The sequence below is a fragment of the Orcinus orca genome, chromosome 14 (assembly GCF_937001465.1).
Source record: "Orcinus orca chromosome 14, mOrcOrc1.1, whole genome shotgun sequence".
In the NCBI taxonomy this organism is placed as follows: Eukaryota; Metazoa; Chordata; class Mammalia; order Artiodactyla; family Delphinidae; genus Orcinus; species Orcinus orca.
The window spans coordinates 7,281,722-7,297,228 of record NC_064572.1 but is presented as its reverse complement, the minus strand read 5'-3'; the positions used below and the strand labels follow the sequence as shown (position 1 = coordinate 7,297,228).

General features: G+C 43.7%; 1 long non-coding RNA gene across 1 annotated transcript; it reads right to left on the bottom strand.

Annotated features, from left to right (window-relative positions):
• Nucleotides 1–6,629: 6,629 nt before the first annotated feature.
• Nucleotides 6,630–14,248, bottom strand: LOC125961130 (uncharacterized). Its single transcript, XR_007471470.1, has 2 exons — nucleotides 10,655–14,248; nucleotides 6,630–6,918 (listed from the first exon to the last, which is right to left on the bottom strand). It is a non-coding gene; the product is annotated as an uncharacterized LOC125961130 (long non-coding RNA).
• Nucleotides 14,249–15,507: the final 1,259 nt, after the last annotated feature.

Sequence of the window (15,507 nt, the reverse complement as noted above, 5' to 3'; positions counted from 1 at the left end):
CAAGATGCTTTAACCACCCAGACCCCAGACCCAGATAATCTACAGCTGGGCCTTCTGAAGATGCTCCTGGATGTAATTTGGAACCTTTTTTTTTTTTTTTTGGCGATTTTTAAGGCCTCATTGAGAATAGTAGAAATGACAAAAAGATTAGAATCAGATAAACATTTTTTTAAGGAAAATACAATAGATCCTAAGAAACTGTATGTCTGCTTGGCATTGCTTCCCAGAAAACTCCTGGGATTGATTGTTGAACATACGGTTTGTGACTATCATGCAAAGCACCCAGAGGTGGCTGGGGGTCTGCGCTAGCTCAGAAAGTGCAGGGCATGCCAACCTGGCACCCCTTCTCCTTCAGATCGTGCTGTTCAGTTAATACCTCAGGTGGAGCACATAGAGAGTATTTTTCTTATTTCATAAAATATGAAATATAAAGTATGAAGTAGATCAGATCAATGAATAAAATACCAACCAAGATGAATATCAAGTTTGGATTTCAAATTTGAAATATGAAAAAAAGAGTGGATATATGTATAACTGATTCACTTTGCGGTACACCTGAAACTAACACAAGATTGTAAATCAACTATATTCTAATAAATATTAAAAACAAAACAAAACAAAAATTTTAAGTACGGGAGAAACGTTTTGGCAATTCATGGGAAAAATAACTGGGGAGCTGCTAAATAAACCACAGTGTGGTGTGATTAAAAAGCACACATAAACCTGCCCTGCCTGAGCAGCTATGTCCTCCTTGAGGGTGGGTTCTGTTCACATTGTCACATCTGTTCCTACACCAGCGCCAGCCACACGCTGGGGGCTCAGCCGTCTCTGGCGGTTCCTGCCTCAGCCCTCGTGGGCTGCAGGGAGAGGGACAGCCCTGACCCCAAGGTGGTTCCCAAAGGCTGGGTGTCCCCTGTGAGAGGCAGTGCAGCAGCTGGAGGACCGAAGGCCTGCACTGAGTTTAGGGACAAGTCGGTGCTCGCCCAGGTGACAGCAGTCGGAGGGGCTCCAGGTGGAGCCGTGCAGAGGAGCCCGTTTGCAGGTCCAGGTGGCTGACCTTGGCAGACACAGTGCTCAGCGAACACCCACGGGCTCCTCTACATTTTCCTCTGCGGTTGGTTGAGTTCATGTGACCAGATCTCACGGCCACGGATGTTACGAGCTGGTGTGTCTCCTCCATTCCTCTGAAATTATAGAATATATATGTACATATATAATCTCTGTCCCTGGTTCCAGTCACAGAACTCCTAAAATCCAGGTAACTTCCCAAGTGGTAAGAACACTTGGAACATCCTTTGTTCTAATACTTGGTCTCTGACTTTGGTTCCTGACACAGATCTCTTAAATCCTGTGGAATTTCTTGGGCGATAGGCATGTCTGCTGTTCTAATGAGGCGACTTTTGGTGGGTCCCTGGGTGGCTTCCAGATGCCGGCTGGTCATGAGAAAGGTCAAGCCATTCTAATCATGCTTAGAATGTTCAGCCCTACCCCTGCATCCTCCGGGAAGGACAGAGAGCTGGAGATGGAGTTAATGATTGATCTTGCCTATATGATAAAGCCTGTATAAAGACTCCCAGAGTGTGGGGTTCTAAGAGCTTCCGGGCTGATGAACACATCTACGTGCAAGAAGGTGGTGCCCCCGACTCCACAGGGACAGAAACTCCTGCGCTCGGGACCCTTTTGGACCTTGCCTTATGTGTCTCTTCATCTAGCTGTTCATTCATATCTTCTACTGTCTCCTTTTTTTTTCTTTTTTTTCCGGTGCGCGGGCCTCTCACTGTTGTGGCCTCTCCCACTGCGGAGCACAGGCTCCGGACGTGCAGGCTCAGCGGCCATGGCTCACGGGCCCAGCCACTCCGCGGCACGTGGGATCTTCCCGGACCGGGGCACGAACCCGCGTCCCTTGCATCGGCAGGCGGACTCTCAACCACTGCGCCCCCAGGGAAGCCCCTATCTCCTTTATAACAGACCAGCAAATGTTTCCCTGAGTTCTGTGAGCCATTCCAGCAAATGATCAGATCCAAGGAGGGGCTCATGGGAACCTCTGATTTGCAGCCAAGTCGAACAGAAGGTGGGGGTCACCTGGGGACCAACTACGGGTTCTTGGCATCTGAAGTGGAGGCAGTCTTGTGGGACTGAGCACTTAACCTGTGGGGTCTGATGCTAAACTTCAGGTAGACAGGGTCAGAACTGAATTGCTGGACACCCAGCTGGTGTCACAGGTTTTCTTGATGTGTGGAAAACCTCCATTTCCGGTGTCGGGAGTATTGTGAGTGAGTGGTATCGTGAGAGTGAAGGTGAAACACGCAGGGAATGATTTTCTCCAAGGAAACCCTCCCTTCCCTTCTCCTTGTGTCCTGGAAGCTGTGTGTCACGATGGCCGTGTCACAAGGTGAAGGGATCTGGTATCTCTGACTCATGCTGGGAGCACAGTCCCTCTTTGTTTGAGTGAGAAATAGACTTCTATTGTTTTTAATACTGAGACTTTTAAAATTGAAGTAGAGTTGATTTACAATGTTGTGTTAATTTCTCTTGTACAGCAAAGTGAGTCAGTTATACATCTATATACATTCTTTTTCATATTCTTTTCCATTATGGTTTATCATAGAATATTGAATATAATTCCCTGTGCTATACAGTAGGACCTTGTTGTTTATCCATCCTGTATATAAGAGTTTGCATCTGCTAATCCCAAACTCCCAATCCATCCCTCCCTCACCCGCCTCCCCCTTGGCAACCACAATTCTGTTCTCTATGTCTGTGAGGCTGTTTCTGTTTTGTTAATAAGTTCATACGTATCATTTTTTTAGATTCCACATGTAAGTGATATCATATGGTATTTGTCTTTCTCTGTCTGACTTACTTCACTTAGTATGATAATCTCTAGGTCCATCCATGTTGCTGCAAGTGGCATTATTTCATTCTTCTGTATGGCTGAGTTGTAAATACTGAGATGTTTGAATTTGTCTACTATAGAAGCTGGTGGCTCCTTGTTCTGTCTAATACACTGACCAAGCAGGAAGTGTTTCCAGATGTGATGAAAGGCAGCCTGCTCAGATTTCCCTACTTTTCTAGAGAGTGAGGATTGTCACCTTGGTTTCGTCTATCTGCTTTACTTGTTCAAGCTCCCTTGGTCAGATTGTCTTTAATAAAAGGCTTCTGCTGTTTTTTCAAAAGGCATAAAATAAATGAAATTTTCTAGCATTTATGGAGGGCTTGTGAAGCCCCCAGTGTGCATCTTGCTTCGTCCTCCCAGCAACCCTGTGACACAGGTGTTGTTACCAGCCCCATTTTTCAGGTTCAGAAGCTGAGGTGACAGAGGCAGGTGGCTCCCCTGGGCACAGTGGGGGTAGGTGGGGAGCTAGGTTCTCAGCCCTAGTCCAACTGACTGCAGAGCCCTCTCTCCTAACGGCTAAGTGACTCCGCTGATCTCATTTATCCTCCACCAATGCTTGAGTCCCCAACAAGTGTCTTCCGTAGTCTCTCTGGTAGAGCCCTCAAACACATTTCTGGTCCATTTTAATTTGCCAGAAAGTTCTTTATCCTGAGGTGAAATCTGAGTCCCAGACCTCCAATAGATGAATCATGAAGCATTCATGTGTCATCGTTCTCCTCTACACTGTATTCTGTATGCACCTTTCTATTTTAAGAAGACAGAGAGTCTGCACAGGAAAAGGGAAGAGCTAAAGGAGAGTTTCCAACCAGCCATCCATTGCAGAGAGAGGCATCACACGACAGAACTGATGAGTATTATGTAGTGCATTTCAAAGTCATGGTGAGGGATGAAGGGTGATGTTCGCCATTGGTCTCAGGATCTTGTGCCGTGCTTTATTGCTATTTGAACATCCTGTACATAGAAATTATTTTTCAAAACATCTTTATCATGAACCATAGATAGTATTCTTCGGAATCATCTTTGGGGTTTATAGCAGGTGGCTCTCGCAGAATGTAATATATTTTCTTCCATGTGAATGAGTCAAATGAAGGAGTGGATTCTGCAGCTCTGTCAGTAAAGGTATGATCTTGGGACACTCACTTCCCTTTGCTAGGGCCTTGTAAATGTGCTCTCAGCTTTCAAGACTAATGGGATGTGGTGTAAGGAATATCTAGGCAGCCTCTGAATTTCAGAGGACCCATGAGGGAATATTTTTTATATTTAATCCCACCTCCACCGCTCCCAAACCCCACCAACAGGGATTCTAATTTAACGTTGCAGCCTTGATCAGAAGGCTCAGATACTTTTCCTCTACTATCTATGCTTTTTAATCAAGATTTCTTGATGACCTGTGTCCGTGTGTTTAATCTCTAGTAGTGAGAAGTTAGGGAGCACGGTTCACAAGACCACCTTCCCTTTGGACACTTGAGTTTGGTAATTCTCTAGAAGGAGTCTCAGAACTCATTGAAAGCTGATATACTCATGGTTAAAGTTTATAACAGCAAAAGGGTGTAGATTAAAATCACATAAGTGGAGAAGCACATGGGCAGCGTCCAGGAGGGAGGGCTCCTGACGCGGGCCTTCCAGTCTCCTCTCCCCATGGAGCCATGAACAGTGCTAACTCCTCCCAGCAATTATGTGTGACAGTACGCGGGGAATATTGCCAACCAGGGAAGTTCACCCAGGCCTTGGTGTCCAGAGCCTTTATTGGAGCTCCAGGGTCAACTGTCCGCGTGGCTGATCTCAGTCTCTAAACCTTCTGGAGGTTGAGCTGATACTGCATGACTCAAAAGCCCCCCACCATCAACACATTGCTAGACACTCCAGTGCAGTCCAAAACCCCAGGTCAACAAATGCCCCACTCATTGGTAGGGCATTCCAAAGGCTTAGAAGTTACCCACCAGGGGGTGAGGGCAAAGGTCAGCCCTCCTATTGGTCCATGTTAAAATTCTTACTACATATGCAGAAATGTTTTCTTTTGGATAAGCTTGCAAACACCAGTCTTTTTTTTTTTTAAATCTTGTTTTCTGTTTGAGACAAAACAATCAACGGCTTCATCCACAGTAAATGCACTTTGAACGCCTGCTCTTGTGCTTGGAGGATCCTGTGTTAACTGCTGACATATTTTACCTTGCCATACCCCAGCCATGTCTTCTCTATCAGCAGCTCACGGCATTTGTGCTCCAGCAGCACAAATGGATGGAGTTGTGGAAGGGTTACCACCCCTTGACCACAGAGTGCTCAAGGCTCAACCTGGCTTCTGACCAGTACTGTTATTTTGGTCGTGGTTGCCAGTTCCCAGGGTTCTGAAAAGAAGGCATGATGAGATGCAGAACAATGTCAGCAGACTCAAAATCTGCAGTTGATTTTTCACTGTCACTCGATTCCCTTTCACATACCCGTTTTCTCCTTCTCTCCAGGCTCAGAAAATGGGCAACACCCTGGCTGCACAAGGCCAAGACCTCTGCCTGTGCGTGAGGTCTCATTTGTCCCACTTCTAGCCCCTTTCTCTCCTCGATTTTTCCCCTTCTCCAAATATGAACAGGTTACTCCTGTCTCTGAGAAACATTTTTATTTGACCTAATTATATCCCAATTTTCTGTTAGAGTTATTTATTTGTTTGTTTATTAGATTAAACACAAGCCAAAGACTTATTTAACTCATGATTGAAGGAGCCAGTGAACTGAGAGAGCTGTTTCAAGGGACTATGGGAGATACAGAAGTATTTATAGGCACAGAAAGAATGCTGGAAGAAGATTACAAAATTCCATACAAATTGGTTAATGTTCTATAGCGGAATAATAACTTTTGGAGTCTTCTGTAAGGTATAAATCATTTGCATCTCTACAGGACAAAATTCTTTGGATAACAATAATTTGTGAGTGATATTAGCAAAATTATTTTGTACCTATTTCTTTTTTTTTTTTTTTTTTTTGCTGTACGCAGGCCTCTCACTGCTGTGGCCTCTCCCGTTGCGGAGCACAGGCTCCAGACGCGTAGGCTCAGCGGACATGGCTCACGGGACCAGCCACTCCGCAGCATGTGGGATCCTCTCGGACCGTGGCACAAACCCGTATCCCGTGCATTGGCAGGCGGACTCTCAACCACTGTGCCACCAGGGAAGCCCTGTACCTATTTTTGTTAAGCCACATACAAAATATCTTTTCTGATCACAATGGAATAAAACTAGAAGTCAATAACAAAATGAAAACTGGAAAATTCACAAATATATGGAAATTAAACAATACTCTCAAACAACCAATGGGTCAAGGAAAAAGTTACAAGTGAAATTAGAAAATATCTTGCAAGAAATGAAAATGGAAACAAAACATAATTATGGGAGACCAAAACTTATGGGAGGCAGCAAACACAATGCTAAGAGGGAAATCTCTAGCCATTAACACATTTAAAAAGGAAGATCTCAATTCAACAACCTAACTTTACAGTTGAGAAAAAGAAGAAAGAACTAAACCCAAAGCTAACAAAAGGAAGGAAGTAATAAACACTAGAGTGGAGATAAGATAGAGAATAGAAAACAATAGAAAAATCCGTGAAACCAAAAGTTGGTTCTTGAAAAAGATGAACAAAATTGACAAATCTTTTTTTCTATATAAATTTATTTATTTATTTATATTTATTTTTGGCTGTGTTGGGTCTTCATTGCTGTGCACGAGCTTTCTTTTAGTTGCAGTGAGCCGGGGCTACTCTTTGTTGCAGTGTGCGAGCTTCTCATTGTCGCGGCTTTTCTTGTTGTGGAGCACGGGCTCTAGGCACACGGGCTTCCGTAGTTGTGGCATGTGGGCTCAGTAGTTGTGGCTTGCGGGCTCTAGAGCTCAGGCTCATTAGTTGTGGCGCATGGGCTTAGTTGCTCCGCGGCATGTGGAGTCTTCCCAGGCCAGGTCTCGAACCCATGTCCCTTGCACTAGCAGGCAGATTCTTAACAACTGCGCCACCAGGGAAGCCCAAAGTTGACAAATCTTTAGCTAAATCGATTAGGAAGAAAAGAGGAGAGAAGACAAGTCAAGTTACAAAAGTCAGAAATGAAAGTGGGGCCGTTACTACTTATTTTATAGGAATAAAAAGGATTATAAGAGAGTAGTAGGAACAATTGTATGTCAACAAAGTGAATAGCCTAGGTGAAATTTACAAATTCCTAGAAACACACAACCAACTGAGACTGAATCATGATGAAACGGGACATACAAATAGACCTCTAACTAGTAAGGAGATTATATCAGTAATCAAAAATCTTCCAACACAGAAAAGCCCTGGGTCAGATTGCTTCTCTTGTGAATTCTACCAAACATTTAAAGAGGGGTTAACACCAATCCTTCTCAAGCTGTGCTGAAATATTGAAGAGGACGGAACACTTCCTAACTTGTTCTATGAAACCAGAATTTCTCTGATACCAAAGCCAGACAAAGACATTACAAGAAAAGAAAACTACACACCTTTACTTTTGAATATTATGTAAAAATCCCTAACAAAATACTAGCAAACCAAAATTAGCAGCATGTTAAAAGGATTATACACTGTGACCAAGTGGGATTGTGGGATTTATTCTCAGAATGCAAGGATGGCTCAACACATGAAAATCAATTAATGTAATACGTATTAACAGAACGAAGGAAACAAATTGTGTGATCATCTTAATTGATTCAGAAAAAGATTTTTGACAAAACTCAACACCCTTTTATGATAAAAAGACTCAATAAACTAGTAATGGAAAGAAACTTCCTCAACATAATAAAGGCCATATATGAAAACCTACAGCTAACATCATATTCAATGGTGAAAGACTGAAAACTTTTTCACTAAGGTCAGGAACAAGAAAAGGATGCCTATTTTTTGTCATTTCTTTTCAGAATAGTGTTGGAAGTTCTAGCCAGAACAATTAAGCAAAATCAATCAATCAATAAATGACATTTAAATTAGAAAGGAAGAAGTAAAATTATCTCTGTTCACAGACGCCATGATCATATATGTAGAAAACCCTAAAGATTACACACAAAAACCTGTCAGAACTAATAAATGAATTCAGCAAAATTGCAGGACATAAAATCAACATACAAAAATCCGTAGTGTTTCTATACAATAATAATGACAATCCAGAAAGGAAATTAAGAAAACAATTCTATTTACAATAGCATCAGAAATAATAAAATTCTTAGGAATAAACTTAATCAAGGTGGCAAAGGACTTGTACACTGAAAATTATAAAACATTGCTTAAAGAAATTAAAGAATACACAAATGAATGGGAAGACATCCTTTGTTCACAGATTGAAAAGACTTAATATTGTAAAGATGCCAATACTACCCAAAGTGATTCACAGATTCAATGCAATCCTTATCAAAATCCCAATGATATTTTTCCAGAAATAGAAAAACTCATCTTAAAATTCAAGGAAGCCTGAACAGCCAAAGCAATCTGACAGAGAAAAACAAAGTTGGAGGACTCACAGTTCTGGATTTCAAAACTTATTGCAAAGCTACAGTAATTTTAATAAGTGTGATACTGGCATAAAGGCATATATATCAGTGGAATAGAATAGACAGGCCCCAAATAATCCCTTTCACGTAAATAAACCTTGGCACAAGGGTCCCAAGACCATTCAATAAGGAAAAGACAGATTTCTCAACAAATGGTGCTGAGAAAACTGGATACCCTCATGCAAAAGAATGAAGTTGTACCCTTACCTTACACCATACACAAAAAATCAACTCAAAATATATCAGAGTTAACTGTAAGAGCTAAAACTATAAAACTCCTAGAAGAAAACGGAAAAGCTTCATAACATTGGCTTTGGCAACAATGTCCTGGCTATGCCACTGAAAGCACAAGCAACAGAAGAAAACATACATAAATTGGACTTCATCAAAATTTAAAATTTTGTGCATCAAAGTACACTATTAACAGAGGGAAAAGACAACCTGCGGATTGGGAGAAAATATTTGCAAACCATATATCTGATAAGGGGTTAATATCCAGAATATATAAAGAATTCCTGCAACTTAACAACGATTAAAACAACCCGATTTAAAAACAGGCAAAATACTTAAATAGACATATCTCCAAATAAGGTATACAAAGGCCAATACGCACATGAAACAACGCTCTGCAGTCTACACTAATGACTGCTAGGGAAATACAAATCAAAACCACTATGCGATGCCACTTCACACCCGTTCGGAGTATCGGCAAGGATGTGGAGAAATTGGAATCCTTGTGCATCGCTGGTGGGATTGTAAAATGGTGAAGCTGTTGTATAAAACACAGAATCACTATCTGACCCAGCAATTCCACTTCTGGGTATACACTCAAAAGAATTGAAAGCAGAGACTTGGACAGATATTTGTACACCCATGTTCGCAGCAGCATTAGTCATAATAGGCAATGGGTGATAATAACACAAATGTCTATTGACGGATGAATGGATGAACAAAATGTGGTCTACAAAACGTGGAATGTTATTAAGCTTTAAAAAGGAAGGAAATTCTAATACATGCTACAAAATTGATGAACTTTCAAGACATGATGCTAATTGATATGTCAGTCACAGAAGGATAAATACCCTGTGGTTCCACTTATGTGAGGTGGAATTTGACTTAGAATAGTCAAAAGTCATAGAGATAGAAAGCAGAACGGTGGTTGCCAGGGGCTGGGGGAGGAGGGAAAGAGGAGTTAGTGTTTGATGTGTATGGAGTTTGAGAAGATGAAAAAGTTCTGGAGATGAGATTCACAGCAATGTGAACGCACTTAATGTCACTACAATTAAAATGGTAAATTTTGGGTTACATATACTTTACCACAATAAACAATTATTTACATTTTTACAAGTTAACACCAATCCTTACACAAGTTAAAAAATTTTAATCAATAACTAAGCGAGGTACATACCACTAGCGCAGGGTTTCCCAACCTTGGCACTACTGATGTTTTGGGCCAGAAGATTAACTGTTGTGGGCATTGTCCTGTGCACTGTAGGGTGTTCAGCAGCATCTCTGCCCTCCTCCCACTAAATGCCACTAGCACCCTTCTCCCCTTGTGACAACCAAAAATGTCTTCAGACATTGCCAGATGCCACATCTCTATTGGTTGGGAACCACTAATAAGGGTTCTGGAAATTCTGACTTAATCTCTGATATTGAATGTTGTCTAAGCAGCATCAGCTTGGAAGTCTATAGCCATAAACTTATTCCTTGAGCTATCGATCGTTAGAAGTTTCTGGTGGAGTCCTTTGCACCAACATCCTTTAGACCATCATTCTCTGCTGTAATCCAACTTCCAGAGTCTGTAGTTTAGAGCAGAGCAAGTCCATACCTCAGAGGACTGATCTCGTTTATGGTGTGCATGAAATATTGACGTGACTGACTTGAGTTCATAAACAGACAGGTGAGACTATTAAGCACCCCACCCTCACAAAGACTATTATTAACCCCAAGTCTTTACTGTATTTCGTGTGGCTGAGAAAGATTCTCATCATCTTCCTATATGCTTAGACCATAAAGCCAGATTCCTAATCATCGCTGCCAGTGGGGAATAAATTATTGGCCACGTGCAAATCAGAACCAGAAACAAACTAGTCTAAGGACCAGAAATAGAACCAAAAATCATGGGACAGGGGTGGAGTGAAGAGAAACAGAGAGTCAAAGAGGTGAATTCTATTACCACTCAGGATTCACTCCAGGCACCAAGAAAATATGTTCCTGGGCTTACCTGGCCTAGGAGGTGCACCTTTTTGGGCAATGACGTTCTGAAAGTTGGATCCACTTGGACTTCACAATGGGATCTCCAAAACTGTCAAAGTCCCAGATGCGTACGTTGAAGCTCCAGCCCCAATGTGACTGGGTTTAGAGTTAGGGCCTGTGAGGAAGTGATAAGGGTACCCTAATCTGTCAGGGCTGGTGTCCTTATAAGAAGAGGAAGAGACACCAGAGCTCTCTCTCCACCACGTAAGGACACAGCAAGAAGGCGGCCATCTACAAGCCAGGAAGAGAGCTCTCAGCAGAATCTCATCACGCCAGACCTTGATCTTGAACTTATAAGCTCCAGAACGGTGAGAAGTAAGTTTCCATTGCTTAAGCACTCCATCTATGGTATTTCGTCATGGCAGCCTGAGCAGACTCATACAGTGTAATCCCCCCAAAGTTGTCAGCATGACTTACAAATACAGGAAGAACATGTGTCCAAGATACATTTAGCCCTTCAATGGGGGCCCAGCGTGATGGGCCTGGATTCATCCCCAAGGCCTGGGGTCATCCTGCTGTGCTGCTTTCTAATTAAAAGACCTACCATCTATCGATTGCTTATTAAATGCAGACACAGTTCTAACTACTTCATAAACTGTAATTTTATCTAATCCACACAAGAAGTTGCTGTTAAGCTTATTTTATACCTAAGACCACTGATGCACAAAGAAGTTAAATTACTTGACCAGGGTCATGGAGTTAGTGGCAGAGCCAAGATTCAAACTCATGCAACCTGGCCCCAGTGTCCTGTATACTTACCCCCACACCTCGGTGTCTGCACCCTCTCTTCTCTCTGTCTCAGAGTGCCTGGCTGATTATTCCTCTGTTGAATTCCTTTTGTCTTAATCAATCCCTTCTAGCAACATGAGTGTTAACTCTGGAGCCAGCCATACCTGAGTTCCAGTTCTAGCTCTGTTACTTACTAGCTGTGTAATCTTGGTCAAGTTATTTATTAGGTCTAGTCCTCAGTTTCCTCAGCTGTGAAATGGGTGTGATAGTAGATTCTATTTCAAAGAGTTGCTGTGAGAATTAACTGAGACAATGTAAGGAAAATGTCTGATATATAGTGGGCATTTGATGCCAGTTCTATTAGAAAGCTAATCATATATTGTTTTTCTCTTGAATACAGGATAGGGGCTCTTGTTCTGGGGTCCATAAGCCAGCACGGGGAGAGGCTGACAGGCAGGCAAGTGTCTTGTGTGTACCTTTATTTTTTTCTGGGGAGAAAGCCTACAGCTTTTATTATATTCCCAAGAGAGTATGGACCTCCCCGAAAGTTGGGAACCACTGAACTTTGAGTCTGGAGGCTGAGACCGGAGTCCTTCACGTGTCCTGCCCTCAGCACAGCTGGGCCACAGCAGGACCTGGGTCTTTCAGGTCTCCTCCCCTGAGCGCAGCACTGGGCACACAGAAAGCTTTCAGCAACGAGCCTGGAATTGAATTCCACTGGAATTTAGCAGCTATGTCATGGCCTGGGACAGTGAGGTCCCTGATGTTACCAGCCTGTCCTCATTCCATTCAAAGATGCCCACGGTTAAAAGATTTCCAGATCACATCTCTGGTCCCATAACAATATTTCAAAGCTGTTATCCCAAATGCTGCATTGGTAAAGGATACTGATTACATCAGTCAAGCTGCACTATGACGTTTACTGCTAGCTGACTACTACACGGATGGAGGGGATGACTGTGTGTATGGCAAGTCTCTGTTATCCCTCTCGGCCCTGGCTTCACTGGAGTACCTTAAAATAATAGCAGCTATCATGTAAAGAGTAGAAACAAACTATTCATTTTAATTTTTACCCTTCTACTTGGGGTTTGCTATACCCATCCCCAATTCAAAAAGGATTCATACATACATATATACACACACACACACATATATATATTTATCTTTTGAAGTATAGTTGATTTACAATGTTGTGTTAGTTTCAGGTGTACAGCAAAGTGATTCATTTATGCATACATATATATGTATCTATGTGTTTATATATGTAGGCATAATGAATAGATATACATATATACATATACAGTATTCATGTATATTTAGATATTGATTTCCAATTAAGGTATTAAATATATCTTATGTATCTTATATATCTATATGAGATCTGTGTAGTTTTATAGTACACATTTCCTGCAAGTCTCATTGAATTAAAAAGTTCACATTTTACATGAATTCTGGAAAATAAATAACAATTTTCAAACATTTAAAAAAGCATTTAAGTCAGCTTCCAAAATATACATGATACAAAAGGATCAAATCCATAAGAGAGGAAATCAGAGGAAAAGAAAAGAATATAAAATAGAATAAAACTGTGGTATGTTAATGTACAAAATTGGGACACAAATTTGGCTCTATACTTTATAGCAGCTGAAGCAAAGAAACAAACAAACAAAAAAAAAAAACCCCAGGATTTCCAGTGTCCAAAATGTAAAAAACTAGTCAGCTTGTCAATAAAAGCCCGAGACGAATTTGTGCCGTGAGTTGTCACAGGGGAAGCGTGGACCAGGTCACCTCCCTTCATGGATCTAACAGTTCCGTCTGCCTGTTTCTGGTCCAGTGCCTCAGGGAAGCTGATGCCCTGACACTAAGTGCAATTCAGAAAAAGCAATTCTGTGAGGCGCCAGAGCAGTACTCTTGAAGTACACTGTTTTCTAGTAAATTGGCTAGAAGGCAAGGGAAAAAAAAAAAGGCTTTGGAATCCTAGAGCAATGGAGAGAGTGCGTATTCATTAGCAAGCCTCCATGAAGGATATTTTCTTTCTCCCCAGCCTGGCGCTGTTCTCTAGGGGGGAAACCTGAAGCGTAGGGAGTCTGTGCTGCTCGACTAAGAATGTCATCCTCTCATGAATATTCTGAAGCCTCAGAAGATGATAGGTATCCTGATGTGCATGGTGCCGGGCTGATGGAGTATGGGCAGTTTGGTTGAGAATGCCTTCAGAAATGCACACAACTAGGCAGCCCAGGGCTCAGCACTCCACCGCACAGAGCAAGACAGCCGGAATTCGAGTCTGGGCACGCCCTCAAGGCAGGCGTGCCGGATGCTGCCGGAGGACACACACGTAGAATTCCGTTCTGACGAATTGCCATGGTAATCACACTGCTTTATGGATTTGATGGCCTATTATGGAGTAGTCAGGGAATTGGGGATATCTTGGCTTCTCTGTTAGACGGGACTGAGAGCGGGAACAGCAGGCAAGGGGAGTTTTCTGGAGGGAGACAGAGGCACTGCTGGAAGTGGAGGGGGGAGGGAGGGGGAGGGTGGGGGAGAGCTGGGGGGCCGTGCAGGAGAGGCCCTAGAAGATAAGAAGCGGCAGCAGGTGAGGAAGGGCAGAGGACAAGTGTTGCTATGGTCTGAATGTCCATGTCTCCCTAAAATTCATATGTGAAGCCTACTCCCCAAGGTGATGGTATTAAGAGGTGGGGCCTTTGGGGAGCCCTCATGAATGGGATTCCTGCTCTAAGAGAAAAAGCCCCAGAGAGCTCCCTGGCCCCTTTGCCCACCATGTGAGGGCCCAGTCTGTGAGAGAGAGAAAGCGGATTCTCCCCAGAACTCGACCACGCTGGCGGGCACCTTGATGTCAGCGCTGTCAGAAATAAATGTCTGTCGATGATAAGCTGCCCAACTTGTGGTACTGTGTTATAGTGGCCCGATCGGACAGAGACGGGGTCTTCACCTGAGAGCCCGTCCCAGGGCTGAGTAGCTTCTCAGGGAAGAGCTCAGCTGGTGGTCCAGGTCAGGGTCTGTGGTCAGTGGGCGCCAGCACAGAGCCTCTCTTTGCCTCTTCTCAGGAAGTGAAGGACTCCAGGGCTTCCCTGGTGGCGCAGTGGTTGAGAGTCCGCCTGCCGATGCAGGGGACACGGGTTTGTGCCCCGGTCCGGGAGGATCCCACATGCCGCGGAGCGGCTGGGCCCATGAGCCATGGCCACCGAGCCTGCGCGTCCAGAGCCTATGCTCCGCAACGGGAGAGGCCGCAGCAGTGAGAGGCCCGCGTAGAAGGAAGGAGTCAGGACAGACCAGTGTATCGAACGAAGTGCTCGATTGCTCTCAGAGAAATCAACTCTGCTCATTTCAGCAGTAAAGACACATATTTAAAAGTCACTTGGGTGGCTTCCAGAATCTCTGGAAGAGGTCTGGGGCTCTGAGAGGAAGAGCATCAATGGAGACCAATGGGGCTTGCATTGCTGACACCATTGGCTCTGGACACTGGCATTTCTGCAAGCACTGGGGTCACTGCTGCTCCAGGAACTCAGTTCTGAAACTGGCATTTCAGCCAAAGAGAGACCCTCCTGGTCCTTGCTTCTCTGCACCAGCAGACCCTGATTCTAAGCCTGGGGGCAGGAGTATCTGATTAGCAGAGTTTAGGTCTCAGGACTACTCTAGCTGCAAGGGAGGCTGGTGGAAATATAGCATCTGTAGCTTCCACGCTGGGAGATAGGTTTATAAAAAGGGTAGAGGGGATAGGGGACTCCTGAGTCTTGTCTGTGTTTGGAGAGAGAAGGAGAGGGAAAAGGCGAGGGAGGGGGAGGGAGGGAGGGAGACAGAGACAGAGACAGAGACAGAGAGAGGCGAAGTCCAGAGACGAATGGGAAGACCGAGGCTGATGGAGGGAACACCGGCTGGGAGGGGTCAGGAGAGGCAGGAGGCGAGCATATGACATGGAAAGAACAACTTGGGAGGAAGGAAGTGTGAAGTCAGGGAAGCTCTTGGAAGATCGCCTCCCTTGGCTCAGAAGGATATGGATTGACACAGGATGGGATGGCACCCTGAGGGGAGGGAGAGACAGTGCCAGGGGCGGCAGGTGGCAGGGCTCTGGAA